Source organism: Dendrobates tinctorius, unplaced genomic scaffold, assembly GCF_039654945.1.
Source record: "Dendrobates tinctorius isolate UK_male_01 unplaced genomic scaffold, ASM3965494v1 ptg000039l, whole genome shotgun sequence".
Taxonomy (NCBI): Eukaryota; Metazoa; Chordata; class Amphibia; order Anura; family Dendrobatidae; genus Dendrobates; species Dendrobates tinctorius.
Window position 1 is genome coordinate 6833501 of NW_027361707.1, and position 13341 is coordinate 6846841.

At 50.6% G+C, this 13341-nt stretch overlaps 1 protein-coding gene across 2 annotated transcripts in view; it reads left to right on the top strand.

The window, feature by feature from the left end:
* The first annotated feature begins 5783 nt into the window (after positions 1-5783).
* The window catches only part of NSD2 (nuclear receptor binding SET domain protein 2), a 104082-nt gene continuing 96524 nt past the window's right edge, over positions 5784-13341 (top strand). For both annotated transcript variants that reach the window (XM_073574440.1, XM_073574441.1), the window contains exon 1: positions 5784-5942. The gene's annotated coding sequence lies outside the window, so the exon portion shown is untranslated. The remainder of the gene's footprint in view (positions 5943-13341) is intronic.

Sequence of the window (13341 nt, forward strand, 5' to 3'; positions counted from 1 at the left end):
TGCATAGTGGCCAGGTGACAATGCAGGGAGATTGGGTGTCCCTGCTCTGCCACAAAGTGTAACTATATGGGCGTGCCGATACAGTTACAGTACCGTGGTTCCGGGGGGCTCCTCAGTTTATGGGTCCTGGGGCGACCACCCCCTCTGCCCCCCAGAAGCTACGCTACTGTGCTGTCCCCATGGATCTCTATCATCATGCGTTCACCTGACCTGTATCTAAAGCCCCTTGTACACATTAGACTAACGCGGACTGCACCCCTCAATACCATTGGGTTCGGCCTACGGTCTGTGTTTGGTGACGCCGGACGACTGATAGTTGGGGAACATGTCGATCGCGCATGTCCAGTTTTGTCATAGCAATAACAGGAGAGCTTGGCCGAGTGCGTGCTTCTGTGTATGGGAGAGACAGCAAAGAAGTCTTCCTGCCAGAGGAGCAGAACAAGTATCATTCAACCAGCAGCCATCTAGTGTGTATGGGGATTAGGCTAAGAGCCCACTGTGATGCTACTTTGCATTTGATTTCCAGCACCTCTGACTGTGCTGATCCCCAGAAGTGACTGGAAAAGCCAAAAGGCTGGATGTGGCACACGGTACTGCACGGTGATGTCAGGGTGGAGCTCTATTGCACAGTGATGTCATGGCTGTGCCATATTGTACGGTGATGTCACAGCAGCTCCATCTTTCGTGGTGATGTCTTTCACAACGAAGCTTTATTGCACAGTGATGTGATGGCATGGCTGCAATGTACGGTATTACATGGTGATGCCATGGCAGTGCTGTACTGCATGGTGAGGTCATGGTGAAGCATCACGCAGTGATGTCATGGTGGTAATCTATTATGCAGTCATGTATTATGTGGTGATGTGACGTCACGGCGGTGATGTATTAAACAATAATGTGGTGTCACAGAGGTGCACGGTGATGTGATGCATTGCATGGTGATGTGATGCACGGTACGGTGATGTGATGCACGGTGATGTGATGCACGGTGATGTGATGTGATGCACGGTGATGCCATGGCAGTGCTGTACTGCATGGTGAGGTCATGGTGAAGCATCACGCAGTGATGTCATGGTGGTAATCTATTATGCAGTCATGTATTATGTGGTGATGTGACGTCACGGCGGTGATGTATTAAACAATAATGTGGTGTCTCAGAGGTGCACGGTGATGTGATGCACGGTACGGTGATGTGATGCGATGTGATGCGATGCACGATGATGTGATGTGATGCACGGTGATGCGATGCACGGTGATGCGATGCACGGTGATGTAATGTGATTGTGATGCGATGCACGGTGATGCGATGCACGGTGATGTAATGTGATTGCGATGCACGGTGATGCGATGCACGGTGATGGGATGCGATGCACGGTGATGTGATTGCGATGCACGGTGATGGGATGTGATGCACGGTGAAATGTTGCATGGTGATGCGATGCACGGTGATGTGATGGGATGCGATGCACGGTGATGCGATGCACGGTGATGGGATGTGTTGCACGGTGATGTGTTGCACGGTGATGTGTTGCACGATGATGCGATGCACGGTGATGTAATGTGATTGCGATGCACGGTGATGCGATGCACGGTGATGTGGTTGCGATGCACGGTGATGTGATGGGATGTGATGCACGGTGATGGGATGTGATGCACGGTGATGTGATGCGATGCACGGTGATATGTTGCACGGTGATGTAATGTGATTGCGATGCACGGTGATGGGATGCGATGCACGGTGATGGGATGTGATGCACGGTGATATGTTGCACGGTGATGCGATGTACGGTGATGTAATGTGATTGCAATGCACGGTGATGCGATGCACGGTGATGGGATGCGATACATGGTGATGGGATGTGATGCACGGTGATGCGATGCACGGTGATGTGATGCGATGCACGGTGATATGTTGCACGGTGATGCATTGCACGGTGATGTAATGTGATCGCGATGCACGGTGATGCGATGCACGGTGATGGGATGTGATGCACGGTGATGTGATGCACGGTGATGTGATGTGATGCACGGTGATATGTTGCACGGTGATGCGATGTACGGTGATGTAATGTGATTGCAATGCACGGTGATGCGATGCACGGTGATGGGATGCGATGCATGGTGATGGGATGTGATGCACGGTGATGTGATGCGATGCACGGTGATGTGATGCACGGTGATATGTTGCACGGTGATGCGATGCATGGTGATGTAATGTGATTGCGATGCACGGTGATGTGATGCACGGTGATGTGATGCACGATGATGTGATGCACGGTGATGCGATGCACGGTGATGTGATGTGATGCAATGCACGGTGATGTGATGTGATGCGATGCACGGTGATGTAATGTGATTGCGATGCACGGTGATGCGATGCACGGTGATGGGATGCGATGCACGGTGATGTGATTGCGATGCACGGTGATGGGATGCACGGTGAAATGTTGCATGGTGATGCGATGCACGGTGATGTGATGGGATGCGATGCACGGTGATGGGATGTGATGCACGGTGATGTGATGCACGGTGATGTGATGCACGGTGATGCGATACACGGTGATGCGATGCACGGTGATGTGATTGCGATGCACGGTGATGTGATTGCGATGCACGGTGATGGGATGTGATGCAATGTGATTGCGATGCACGGTGATGTGATGCACGGTGATGGGATGTGATGCACGGTGATGGGATGGGATGCACGGTGATGGGATGCACGGTGATGTGATGCACGGTGATGTAATGTGATTGCAATGCACGGTGATGGGATGTGATGGGATGCGATGCACGGTGATGTGATGCGATGCACGGTGATGTGATGCGATGCACGTGATATGTTGCACGGTGATGCATTGCACGGTGATGTAATGTGATCGCGATGCACGGTGATGCGATGCACGGTGATGGGATGTGATGCACGGTGATGTGATGCACGGTGATGTGATGCACGGTGATATGTTGCACGGTGATATGTTGCACGGTGATGCGATGTACGGTGATGTAATGTGATTGCAATGCACGGTGATGGGATGCGATGCACGGTGATGGGATGCACGGTGATGTGATGTGATGCATTGCACGGTGATGTAATGTGATCGCGATGCACGGTGATGGGATATGATGCACGGTGATGTGATGCACGGTGATGTGATGCACGGTGATGCGATGCACGGTGATATGTTGCACGGTGATGCATTGCACGGTGATGTAATGTGATCGCGATGCACGGTGATGCGATGCACGGTGATGTGATGCGATGCACGGTGATGCATTGCACGGTGATGCATTGCACGGTGATGTAATGTGATCGCGATGCACGGTGATGGGATGTGATGCACAGTGATGTGATGCACGGTGATGTGATGTGATGCACGGTGATATGTTGCACGGTGATGCGATGTACGGTGATGTAATGTGATTGCAATGCACGGTGATGCGATGCACGGTGATGTGATGTGATGCACGGTGATATGTTGCACGGTGATGCATTGCACGGTGATGTAATGTGATCGCGATGCACGGTGATGCGATGCACGGTGATGGGATGTGATGCACGGTGATGCGATGCACGGTGATGGGATGTGATGCACGGTGATGTGATGCACGGTGATGTGATGCGATGCACGGTGATATGTTGCACGGTGATGTAATGTGATCGCGATGCACGGTGATGCGATGCACGGTGATGGGATGGGATGCACGGTGATGGGATGCACGGTGATGTGATGCGTTGCACAGTGATGTGATGCACGGTGATGCGATGCACGGTGATGTGATGCACGGTGATGTGATGTGATGCACGGTGATGGGATGCACGGTGATGTGATGCGTTGCACAGTGATGTGATGCACGATGATGTGATGCACGGTGATGTGATGCGTTGCACGGTGATGCGATGCACGGTGATGCGATGCACGGTGATGGGATGTGATGCACGGTGATGGGATGTGATGCACGGTGATGGGATGTGATGCACGGTGATGTGATTGCGATGCACGGTGATGGGATGTGATGCACGGTGATGGGATGTGATGCACGGTGATGTGATGCACGGTGATATGTTGCACGGTGATGTGATGTGATGCACGGTGATGTGATGCGATGTACGGTGATGTAATGTGATTGCAATGCACGGTGATGGGATGCGATGCACGGTGATGGGATGCGATGCACGGTGATGTGATGCGATGCACGGTGATATGTTGCACGGTGATGCATTGCACGGTGATGTAATGTGATCGCGATGCACGGTGATGTGATGCACGGTGATGTGATGCACGGTGATGTGATGTGATGCACGGTGATGCGATGTACGGTGATGTAATGTGATTGCAATGCACGGTGATGCGATGCACGGTGATGGGATGCGATGCACGGTGATGGGATGCGATGCACGGTGATGGGATGCACGGTGATGTGATGTGATGCACGGTGATATGTTGCACGGTGATGCATTGCACGGTGATGTAATGTGATCGCGATGCACGGTGATGGGATGTGATGCACGGTGATGGGATGTGATGCACGGTGATGGGATGTGATGCACGGTGATGGGATGTGATGCACGGTGATGGGATGTGATGCACGGTGATGGGATGTGATGCACGGTGATGGGATGTGATGCACGGTGATGCGATGCACGGTGATATGTTGCACGGTGATGTAATGTGATCGCGATGCACGGTGATGCGATGCACGGTGATGTGATGCACGGTGATATGTTGCACGGTGATGCGATGTACGGTGATGTAATGTGATTGCAATGCACGGGGATGTGATGCATGGTGATATGTTGCACGGTGATGCGATGTACGGTGATGTAATGTGATTGCAATGCACGGTGATGTGATGCACGGTGATGTGATGCACGGTGATGTGATGCACGGTGATATGTTGCACGGTGATGCATTGCACGGTGATGTAATGTGATCGCGATGCACGGTGATGTGATGCGATGCACGGTGATGGGATGTGATGCACAGTGATGCGATGCACGGTGATGGGATGTGATGCACGGTGATGTGATGTGATATGTTGCACGGTGATATGTTGCACGGTGATGTGATGCACGGTGATGTGATGCACGGTGATGTGATGCGTTGCACAGTGATGCGATGCACGGTGATGTGATGCGATGCACGGTGATGCGTTGCACGGTGATGTGATGCGATGCACGGTGATGCGTTGCACGGTGATGTGATGCACGGTGATGCGATGCACGGTGATGTGATGCGATGCACGGTGATATGTTGCACGGTGATGCGATGCACGGTGATGCGTTGCACAGTGATGTGATGCACGGTGATGCGATGCACGGTGATGTGATGCGATGCACGGTGATATGTTGCACGGTGATGCATTGCACGGTGATGTAATGTGATGCGATGCACGGTGATGCGATGCACGGTGATGCGATGCACGGTGATGTGATGCGTTGCACAGTGATGCGATGCACGGTGATGTGATGCGTTGCACGGTGATGCGATGCACGGTGATGCGATGCACGGTGATGCGATGCACGGTGATGTGCCGTCACGGCGGTTACACATTTGTCCCGGCAGTACACGCTCCTGCTTTAACCCCCGACTGCTCCGTGGACTGCTCTGAGTCGGAGGATTGGAAAAAGCTGTCTGTCATTAATAACGGACCTCGCTCCTCCTCCTCCTCCTGACGTCACACTATAAACGTTACATTTGAAATGTCCGGTTGCGCCGAAGCTGGCTCCTCCCCTCCCGCCCCCTGCAGCCAATCACAGGCCGGAGATTTTCCCGCGGGCTGCTGTGAAGAGAGGGGCGTGTCCTTGGCCCCTCTGTCGTGGGCGTGTCGCTGTGGCTGAGGGGGAGTGGCCTGCCGTCGCCGTGTGCCGTCTGTCTGTCTCCATTGATCGCCAGCCAGGAGCCGCTCTCACCTCCGCCGGCGCTGGAGGATGCCACAGACAGGTGACTGCCGGCCGTCTGCGCGGTCCCCGCCCGGGCCTGGCCACCGCTTCATGCCCCCTGTGCTGGGCGGGAGGAGGGGGTGATGGAGGGAGGTGGGCGGCTGGGCCTGAAACTTGGCGGGATCGCCGCCTCCCTGCGGCCGCTCCGTGTGCAGTGCGGGCCCTGTGTGTGTGCGGGCTCGGTTACCGCCGGCCGCTGCCTCCTGTGCACACTACGCGGGTTTAGCAATCATTTCCAACCTGTTGGTAGACTGCAACTCCCAGCATGCCCTCAGGTTGCGGGGACAGGTGTGCAGGGCTGCGGGAAAGCTGGGTGTGATCCTCCTCCGGGCCCTCTCTCCAGGGGGGTGCTGCTGGGGGTTACTGATGATATGTTGGGGTCAGATTGAAGTCTCTATGAGGGCAAAGTCACCAGAAATCCCCTTTATTGCCCCCATTTGCCTTATGGCAGCGGTATTGTACTTTATTCAGACAGGCGCTAAGGGCGAGAAATGGGGAATAATATGAACTTTATTATGTTTAATAATTTTTTCTTATTGTTCCTTTCTGGAGTTTAACCCCTCAAAGACTCTGGCACTTGTACAACAGAGCACCGGACTGTAATGTTGCCGGTTATTGTGGAATTGTCGCCCTATGATGTCCAATCACAGACCCCAGGGGTACGAACATGGTGGGCGATCCTCATCGGGGGTGCGCTGACGGACGCCACGCTATACCTCCCCTAGATGCTGCTGTCACAATTGATGGCGTCTTAAGCAGTGGGGCGCCGGGGCGCTGTAGTACGTGTAGTCGACACCGCACCTCGCCGCCATCCATTGAAGCTGCTGAAACGGCCGGTTTCCCGCATTCTGGCCTGGAAGAAATGTGATAATATCCATCTCGCTTGGGGTCTAATTGACCCCGCACGGCTAAAGGGGTAAAGTGTGAGATCGGAGGGCTGGTGCACAGCCGTAGAGTCGGGAACGCAATGTTCGGACTGGCCGGCGGCTATTCTGACCCAAGCGTGACAGCGTCATGTATACAGCTGTCACACTCCGATCGGAGGACTTGCCGGCCAGTCCGAGTATTGCATTCCCAGCTCTATGGCCATCTTACACTCAGGTGTTGGCTGTATAACACAGCTGGCACCTACCCTGTATGTAGCTGGATCAGCTCCTGAGCCTGCACTGTATGCCCTTGCATCGTATCATGGATGCAAAAAATGGCAGTGAGCCCCCGTTCTTTGTAACTTGTTAGGGATGACGTCGCTCATTAATACGGTCTATGTACCGCACTAAGGCTGCATTCACACGTTGAGGTTTTTTTTGCAGTGATTTTGCCAGGAAAACGCAAAAAAAACAGCATCCCATGCAATCCTATGGGATTCCGCAATGCTGTGCTAATGCTGCGGTTTTTCCTGCGGTGGAATCGCATCGTGTAAAAATCCGCAGCATGCTCATTAATTTGCGGAATTGTGGCGATTCCGCCCACATAGGAATGCATTATTCTACTTTCCGCATGTGGCTGTGCCCACCATGCGATAAGTAAGCAGAACATTTGTGGATGGTACCCACGGTCTGGAGGAGAGGAGACTGTCCTCCAGGCTCTGGGTACCATATCCCTGTAAAAAATAGAATTAGAATAAAAAAATCATGTTATATTCACCTTCCGATGTCCCGTGCAGCGTCCCCAGGCTTCAGCGATACACGCGGCAGCTCCCGTTCCCAGTGATGCATTGTGATAATGACCTTTGACGTCGCATCTTGCGATGCACCGCGACATCATCAAAGGTCATTGCCGTAATGCGTCACTGGGAACGGGAGCTGCCGGAGCGTCGCGGAGGCCTGGGGATGCGCGGGACGTTGGAAGGTGAATATAACCGGGTTTTTTTTATTTTTTTATTTTTTTAGATTATTTTTAACATTAGATCTTTTTACTACTGATGCTGCATAGGCAGGCTCAATAGTAAAAAGTTGGTCACACTCGTCAAACATGACGAGTGTGACAAACCTGTCAATCAGTTCTCCAAGCTATGCTACAGATCGCTTGGAAAACGCTAGCATTCTGCAAGCTAATTACACTTGAAAATTGCTAGTTTTTCCACGGGGAAAATCGCGTGAATTTAAAATGCGATTTTCCCGCGGAATGGAATTCCAGAATTCTCACGGTAACTGCCGCGGGAATTCCGCTACGTGTGAACCCAGCCTAACGAGTGACGTCATCCCCGTGTACCGCACTGACGAGTGACGTCATCCCCGTGTACCGCACTGACGAGTGACGTCATCCCCGTGTACCGCACTGACGAGTGACGTCATCCCCGTGTACCGCACTGACGAGTGACGTCATCCCCGTGTACCGCACTGACGAGTGACGTCATCCCCGTGTACCGCACTGACGAGTGACGTCATCCCCGTGTACCGCACTGACGAGTGACGTCATCCCCGTGTACCACTATTGGGGTACGGGCGCACAGGGTGGAATATCTGCGGTGTATTATAGTGGCAGCATCCTGTATGGGTTTCATCCGCGGTGGAATTTGTCCGGTGCGTGTATTATGCCACAGATTTCACCCTTCACATTGCAGCGTTACCGCCGCTCTTTTTGGGGCTGCCGATAATTCCTGTGTGCACACCGCCGGATTGAGGATTTTCTGCTCTTTGCTTCCTAATGCGCAGGATGGATGATGTGGATTCTGCATTTTTTTTTTTTTGTCTTAATATCAAAACACCTTTCCCAACTGTAATAAAAGAAAAAAAGTGCTAATTAATACATTGCAAACCGCAGCAAGTTATGGGGAAATGTGCACGGCTTTGTCAAATTTTTTTTTTTTCTTCCATCATGAACTACTCCCCCGGCAGCTGGCAGAATACAGGGGCCTATTGACATGGCCTAGCGGGAAGGGCAGATGTTGGCGCAGTGTCTTTAAAGCGTTTTTTACAGATTCGGATAGTGTTTTTTTTTTTTTTTTTTTTTTTTTTTTTTTTTTTTTTTTTAAATCTGAGGTCATGAATGGTTTCTATAAGACCATGAAATAGAAATGCAGGCGCTGTACTTTTTCCTGCTGGATCTGCCGCTTTCTTTGGCTCAGCCTGTGTTGCTATTGCAACCTCAGGAGGAGCGTTGCGGCTGCTAGCCTCCCGGTTTTGCGGCTGGATTAATCTCCTTGATTTAGGACGTTGCAGGCCGAACTTCTTGGGATTGTTTTTCTGTCCTGTTTTTGCACGGCTTATTGACCACCGTATACGTTTACATCTCCTGTCTCTGACCGGTATGGTAGTCGCGTGTCGTTATTGCTGGACATCTTTTCATGGCGGATCAGAATCGAGTTTGCATCTTTTTAATCAATCTTGTGGGATGAATGAAGCGTTGGGTTTTGCCGCTACAGACATGGCATGTTGGTCATGTCTTGGTGTTCCCGGACAGTGGTGCCCTTGGTGTTTTCCGTAGGTTAGGTTGTATTATCCCTAGTGCTTGGGGTGTTATATCAATGTATCCATTTTGACCAGAACTGCAAAAGTACATGCTGAGGGGGCAACTTGGGTGCATAAACTGGGGTCTCCCTTGTGCTTGGATCCCATATTTGACCCTATTGTCTTCCATTACTGGGGATTGCTCTTGCGTTGCCTGGGGGGTCCGGGCCTGAACTTAACAGCATTATGAGGCTGTCACGTTTAGGTCAGGAGACCCACGTCCGGGTCACTGGCGATACAAGGAGAACGTCTGATTGAGGCTTTATTAAGACACAACACCCGGAGGACTATAGGAGCCTATGGCGATCTAACGGCCAGCTAGTCCCGGCGACTGTCGAATGTGTATGGAGACTCCTGAGCGTGTATACGGCCTATTCCAGTCTCACCATTCAACTGACCTGCATGTTTAACTGGGTGCAGTGTGTATGGGGGAGACAGGAGATGGCTCCGCTGAAATTGTACAGACGCCTTACATCCAGTCATCCGCCGCCAAATGGGAACCATAATGATCCGCAGCACTAATAATGGATGCAATGGTTTGGAGAGGCGAATGAAGAAATTGCTAGTATAACAAATCCCTGGTCTGTTTTTTCCAAGCAAGAATAATAATAATAATAATAATAATAAATTTTATTTTTATAGCGCCGACATATTCCGCAGCACTTTACATTTCAGAGGGGATTTGTACAGACAATAGACATTACAGCATAACAATAATCACATACAGTAGATTATAACAAATACCAAGAGGAGTGAGGGCCCTGCTCGCAAGCTTACAGTCTATGAGGAAAGAGGTAGACACGAAAGGTGGGTGGTAACAGTTGCCCTGATTGTATGGACCAGCCATAATGTTAAGTGTGTAACAGTACAGACACAGAGGGCTAATGGATGCATAAAGCATGTGGGAACATGATGCTGGGAACCTGGTTATGGTAAAATTTTTGGCTCTGCCACACAGGGATAGGTTAGGTTAATGTGTTGAGGCGATAGGCCAGTCTGAATAAATGCGTTTTCAGGACACGCTTAAAATTGTGGGGACTGGGGACTAATCGTATTGACCTGGGAAGTGCATTCCAAAGAATTGGCGCGGCACGTGTAAAGTCTTGGAGACGGGAGTGGGAGGTTCTGACTATTGAGGATACTAACCTCAGGTCATCAGCAGAACGGAGGGCGCGGGTAGGGTGGTATACTGAAACAAGGGAGGAGATGTAGGGTGGTGCTGAGCCATGGAGGGCTTTGTGGGTGAGGGTAATAAGTTTATACTGAATTCTGGAGTGGATGGGTAGCCAGTGTAATGACTGGCACAAGGTAGAGGCATCGGTGTAACGATTGGTGAGGAATATGATCCTGGCTGCAGCATTCAAGACAGATTGGAGAGGGGAGAGTTTTGTAAGAGGGAGACCGATTAGAAGAGAGTTACAATAGTCGAGACGAGAATGAATAAGAGAAACAGTAAGAGTATTTGCAGAGTCAAAAGTAAGAAAAGGTCGAATTCTAGAAATGTTTTTGAGGTGCAGATGACAAGAGCGAGCCAGTGATCGAATGTGGGGGGCAAAGGAAAGCTCGGAATCAAGTATGACCCCAAGACAGCGGGCATGTTGCTGGGGAGTAATAGTGGAACCACAGACGGAAATGGCAATGTCGGGTGTAGGTACATTAGTAGCGGGAGGAAACACAAGGAGTCCAGTCTTTGATAGGTTCAGTTTCAGATATAGTGAGGACATGATATTAGACACAGCGTTTAGACAATCGCCAGTGTTTTCTAGAAAGGCTGGCGTGATGTCAGGAGAAGAAGCGTATAATTGGGTGTCATCAGCATAGAGATGGTACTGGAAACCAAATCTACTGATTGTTTGACCAATAGGGGCAGTGTACAAGGAGAAGAGGAGGGGGCCTAGAACTGATCCTTGAGGAACCCCAACAGTAAGAGGAAGGTGAGAGGAGGAGGAACCGGCAAAAGAAACAGTAAAGGAGCGGTCGGAGAGATAGGAGGAGAACCAGGAGAGAACGGTGTCCTTGAGGCCAATGGAATGGAGCATAGTGAGGAGGAGCTGATGATCCACAGTGTCGAATGCTGCAGAGAGATCCAAGAGAATTAGCATGGAGTAATGACCATTTGATTTAGCTGTTAGCAGATCATTAGAGACTTTAGTGAGGGCAGTTTCAGTGGAGTGTAAAGAGCGGAAACCGGATTGGAGAGGGTCGAGAAGAGGGTTTTCTGAGAGATAGCGGATAAGACGGGAGTGGACCAGGCGTTCCAGGAGTTTAGAGATGAAGGGAAGATTAGAGACAGGTCTATAGTTAGCGGCACAATTTTGGTCGAGGGATGGTTTTTTAAGTAGTGGATGTATGATGGCATGCTTAAATGAGGAGGGAAAAATACCAGAAGAGAGAGAGAGGTTAAATATTTTAGTTAGGTGAGGGGTGACAGCAGGGGAAAGGGACTGGAGGAGCTGTGACGGAAATGGGTCACTGGTGCAAGTAGTTGGGCGAGAAGATGCAAGGAGCCTGCTTACTTCTTCTTCTGTGACTGGTTCAAAATCAGAGAGTGAGTTAGATGCAGTGGGGGAGGGAGGACAGTGCATGGTATGAGGGGATTTGGAGATAATTTCCTGTCGGATCTGGTCAATTTTTTCTTTGAAGTAATTGGCCAGATCGTCAGCTCGGAGCTCAGTGGTTGGGGCCTGTACTCTTGGATTGAGTAGAGAATGAAAAGTGTCAAAGAGACGTTTCGGGTTATTGGACAGTGAGATGATGAGGGTGTTGAAATAGGTTTGTTTGGAGAGGTGAAGGGCAGTGTTGTATGTTCTAAGCATAAACTTAAAATGGATGAAATCTTCGTGTAGATTGGATTTTCTCCACAGACGTTCGGCGCACCTGGAGCACCACTGCAGGAAACGTGTTTGCACCGTGTGCCAGGGTTGTCGCCGTCTGCGTTGTGGTGTTCTATTTATAGGGGGTGCAAATTCATCCAGGGCAGTTTGAAGTGTTTCATTGTAATGCTTCAAAGCAGAATCAGGACATGAGAGGGAGGAGATAGGGGCCAATGAAGACTGCAAGTTCTTCAGAAGTTTCTGTGTGTTAATGGCCTGTGTGTTTCTATAAGTCTGGACAGTGGGGGTGACCTGAGCAGCCTGGCAGTTCTGTATAGAGAATGAAAGAAGATTGTGGTCAGAGAGCGGGAGAGGGGAGTTTGCAAAATCATCCACTGCACAAAGCCGAGAGAAGACCAAGTCGAGGGAGTTTCCGTCTTCATGCGTTGGAGAATTAGTAAGCTGCGAAAGGCCAAATGAGGAGGTTAGAGATAAAAGGTGAGTAGCAGATGGGGAGAGGGGAAGAGCAATGGGGATGTTGAAATCTCCCATGATGAGGGTAGGGATGTCACAGGAGAGAAAATGTGGAAGCCAAGTGGCAAAATGATCCAGGAACTGATGGGAGGGGCCGGGAGGACGATATACCACCGCCACTCGCATGGAGAAGGGGGTGTAGAGTCTGACGGCATGGACCTCAAAAGAAGGGAAGACAAGTGAGGGTAGTTGAGGGATAACCTGAAAGGTACATTTTGGTGATAGGAGCAGACCAACGCCTCCACCAGCTCTATTGTCTGATCTTGGGGTATGAGAGAAGTGTAGCCCCCCGTATGAAAGAGCAGCAGCAGCGGTAGTATCTGACTGCTGGATCCAGGTTTCAGTAAGAGCCAGAAGGTTAAGAGAATTAGAAAGGAAGAAGTCATGAATGAAGGAGAGTTTGTTACACACTGAGCGAGAATTCCAAAGTGCACAATTAAGAGAGACAGATGGCATGCAGGGAATATTAATAAGATTAGAGGGGTTTCTGAGTGTAGCAGTGGGGGGGTTTGACTTTCTATAACATGGGGGACCAGGGTTGGGAGCAATGTCTCCTGCAACTAGGAGAAGGAGGATAGAAAGAGTGAGCAGATGGTTAAGTGAT